This window comes from Peromyscus californicus, unplaced genomic scaffold (genome assembly GCF_007827085.1).
Source record: "Peromyscus californicus insignis strain IS unplaced genomic scaffold, ASM782708v3 Scaffold_1__1_contigs__length_55948999, whole genome shotgun sequence".
Lineage (NCBI taxonomy): Eukaryota > Metazoa > Chordata > Mammalia > Rodentia > Cricetidae > Peromyscus > Peromyscus californicus.
The window spans coordinates 54524264-54528531 of NW_026294492.1; positions in this window are offsets into that span (position 1 = coordinate 54524264).

Sequence of the window (4268 nt, forward strand, 5' to 3'; positions counted from 1 at the left end):
GGGACGGTCGAGTGGGGTGCGCTCTGCAGCAGATGGGACAAGTCTCCCCCTCCACCCAGAGGGCCACCCTGCTCTTCCCCGATCTGTGCCAGTCCACAGTTGGCCAACGCACATGTGTGGCCGGATGACCAGGAAAGACCCAGCACGGGACAGTTTCTAATGGTGACAGCTTCTCTTGCCTGTCAGCTGGGGGCTGGCCTGCTTAAGGCTGCTCTCAGTCTTCCACTAGCAGCTGGAGCCTTTGACTGATTCCAAGAGCAGCCTGATTTCCTGTTTTTCTCTGAAAATACTTGGAAGGCCTCCCTCACACTGCTCCGGGCTCAGATAACCTGCCAACACCCACCCTCAGGGGATCTGACGGCCACCAGGATAAACCCTGTACCTGGTGGCTGAACTTTGGTTGAACCATTTTGGGACAATAAGACCAAACGTCTAGAATCACGCTTCCCCGCACCCCGGGAGCGGTCCTTTGACCCCAGTCCTGTGACGTGGGGCCTGCTGTTTGAAGCTAGCCCTTGGCTCGTTTCCTTGAAACCTCCAGGATGGGAGGGGGCAGAAAGCACAGGAATCACAAGATGGCCTGTACCCACTTCTTTCTCCACTTAGGGGGGCGTACAGAGCCCTGTTTGCCAGTGTCCCCAAGTGGCTGGACTACCCCATGCCTGGGGAAGCCGAGGATGTCCCAGGAGAGGTGACTAGGCTTCGGCATCTGGGGAAGTGGGGTGCACTGATCCTGCTTCCTGTCTACACTCATGAATTTCTTTGTTGTCTGTTCTGAAGAGGCTTGGAAAATTTGTGCTAAAGTGAAACCTACCTGGGTGGGAGAGGGGAAGAAGTCCACAGCCACCCACCTGTACCCCAGATGCAGCGGAGGGGGCGGGGGTCAGTGGCCCTCTGACAAGCTGGACACACAGGAGGTGGGGGTGAGAAGAAGGAAGTGAACAGTGCTCAGGTCTGGCTTGCTCCAGGGCCCCTCTCCCTGACTCAGGACCTTGCCACCTTCTTGGACACAGTTCCTTAGGAAGGAGTTAGAATGCGGACAGAAAGAGGGCCACAGGACAGGACCAACCGGTCCTGGAGGACAAGGATGAATGTGATACCCAGCCCCGCCCTCCTGTCACAGCTTCAGAATATACAGAATTCCATCACCTCTTTGGTTTTCATTTTTCTTGTTTTTTTTCTTAAATTACATTTGAACACGGAACACATAGAATCATAAATACTCTCAGAAGACACGACTCCATAAAACAAGCAAACAGAAGCAGCCAGGGAAAGGTCCAGCCGTCGAGCACGCCTTTCTCTCGTTCCTAAGAGACTCCTGTACACAGGAGATCTGAGAAGGACACCGGCCCCCCACCCTCCCAGGGACCACCGGCTTCGCTGCTCTGACATTCGATGCGTCTCCCACGGAACCGGTCAGAGATAAACATGCCATTATTTGCAAAATTATAATTTAAAGGTATAAAGCTTCGAGTCACATAATCCCAAAACTAGCTAAGGTTTTTTTTGTTTTGTTTTGTTTTTAGCACATAAACTATACATTAAATATTTTGAGGTATTTCAGAGAGAATTGTCAAAGGCTTGAAGGAATTGTGCTGGACTGTGGGTTCCCTGTGTAGGAAAGATCTTTGGTAGGTAAGGACCACAAGGTGTATGGGGCAGATGAGGATAATGGAGATGCGTCTGGGCCCAGAGAGGGCCCGTGTGTATGTGTGTACGTGTGTGTGTGTGTGTGTGTGTGTACGTGTGTGTGTACATGATAGTATTTGAAAAAGTTCGCCCCCAACTAGAATCCCCCAGTGAGGGACTGGGGTGTGGTCAATGGAGAATACTTGCCTAGAATGCACTAGATCCTAGGTTCCATCCCTATCACCACCAGAAACAAAAGAAAAAGAAAGGAAAACAGAAAAGAAAAAGACAAACACAACTCATCTGAAGGACGGTGCATGCCTGTGATCCTAGCCCTCAGGGATTTTCTAACTTGACATTGAGTCATAGATCTTTTGAGGCAGGGCCTTGCTGTGTGAACTCAGAGATCCTCCTGCCTCTGCCTCCTGAGTGCTGGGATCAAAGATGGGAGCCACCATGTCATACTTCATTTTTTTTCTCTGCTCGTTTTGTGAGTCTTGGGCCTGCTGGGTCATAGGATGGGTCATCTGTGTCTACTGGGCAAGACAGCTTTGGAGCCATAAATCAGGAATGTGGGAGTGTGAGGGAAAGGGGCTTAGTACCTACATGGAGGTGGGAAGACAGAGCCTGAGTCCTCACATGGGAGCTAGCATGTGTGTGTTTTAATGATTTACTTTAGCCAGATGGCGGCGGTGGTGGCGCACGCCTTTAATCCCAGTACTCTGTAGGCAGAGCCAGGAGGATCTCTGTGAGTTCGAGGCCAGCCTGGTCTACAGAGCGAGATCCAGGACAGGCAGGGCTACACAGAGAAACCCTGTCTCTTAAAAACCAAAAAGCAACAACAAAAAAATTTATTTTTAATCGTGTATGGGTATGTGCAGGTGGCTGCAGATGCCTTTGAAGGCCGGAAGAGAGCACCAAGTCCTTTGAAACTGGGTGCTGAGAACCCAGACTGGGTCCTCTGCAAGAGCAGCTGGTGCTTTTAACCACTGAGCCGTCTCTTCAGCCGCGCGTGCGTGCATGTGTGTGTGTGTGTGTGTGTGTGTGTGTGTGTGTGTGTGTGTGCGCTAGTGTGAGTGTGTGTATGTCTGTGTGTAGTGGGGGCAGAGACCTGTTTCTTGCTGAGTGGGAATGGGGGACTCTTTTCACTCTGAGCATTCTGCCTCACACCCGAAGGAAGGTTCTAGAAGCATCCATCCAAGTTGCTTCCATGGGAGAGCGGCAAGTCATTAAGGACAGAGGACACTCTACACACATCTTTGGTTCTGTAAGAAGGCACTCACCGACCTCGCTGTCCTCCTGTCTCTCTCTCTCTCTCTCTCTCTCTCTCTCTCTCTCTCTCTCTCTCTCGGGTGGGGGACAGCCATGGGGTGAGGGTGGGGACACCCTGGCGTCCAGCACAAACCCTTGGGGATGGGGGATCTTTGGTATCAGACGTGATCATTTGAATCACAGCGTGGGCTCAATGAGGTAGCCTTTACAGGTGGGGGGTCATTTTTCTTTTTCTCACTAGAAAGTTCTCTTGCATTCTCTAGGGAAACTGGGGATGGGATGGGGGTGCCCTCCCTGGGAGGCAGCCATGGGGTAGGGTTCAGAAGAGAGGGTTCCCAGGATCTTGAACCCCAGAGGGGGAGGGGGAGAGGCAGCCTCCCGGGATCTGGCAGCCAGGCCAGTCTTGAAATGTCACCCATGGGGAGAGCTGAGCAGCCGGCTGGGGGCGCCCCCTTGCTTCTGACTCTTCCCATTGTACGGTTTTTTGGCAAAACAATGGAGCAAGCAGTTTTCCACTTCATCTTCTCTTCTGAGGGAGGTGTCACCAAAGCCAGGTGTCACCAATGCCTGAATGTCCTCTGGAGGTGGGGTTCCGGTACGCACCCCCAAGCAACTGAAGGACGGGTGACGAATTCCAGAGATTTCCAGAGCTTTGCATCTGAGGGACGTTGGCGGCGCCTCCACGGGCCCCCGATCTGGGGGACTCTGGTGCCGCCCCGCCCGCAGTTCCGGGGTTTCGTTTTTTGCTCTCTGGTGACCTTGTTCCCTCACGTAGCAAGGTGCTTATAGTGAACTCAACCAGGGGTGTGCGGCGAGGCCCTCACCTCCGTCTGCCTCCGTCTCCCTGGAGACAGGGGCTCCCCGCAGGCTCCTCCCCGGCGTTAAGGCAGGGGATTGTTGGCACAGGATATCCAGGCCGCTGGGGTGGGGGGTGGCGGCTGGGGTCTCGGCCGCGAGGGGCTGTCCTGCCGGGAGAGGGCTTGGTTTGGGGCACAGGTCTGGGGAGAGGGGGCTGTAAGGATCCGGCTTGTTGTCGGTTTTGGCCACTTGGGACGGATCTCAGTTCTTGGGGAGGGGACAAGGGGGCAGAGACCTGCCTGGAGGAGGAAGAGTGGGGAAGGCTGGCAGCTGATGCCTCCCCGCTTTTAAGGGGGCCTGGGGTCTGGGAAGGAAGGGTTCGCTATTAAATTTTTTTTTAAATACCCGGGTTTCGTTTGTAAGGTGTGCTTGATTCTCGACCCACTCTTCCCTCGAGGTCCCCTTGGTGTCCTAAACTGAGGGGGCTGGGGTGGGTCCCTGTCCCCTGGGGGTGGGGTGGGGCTTCCTTTGGCTGGGTGGGGGGGTGGGTTCCCCGGTCCCCGGGGCTG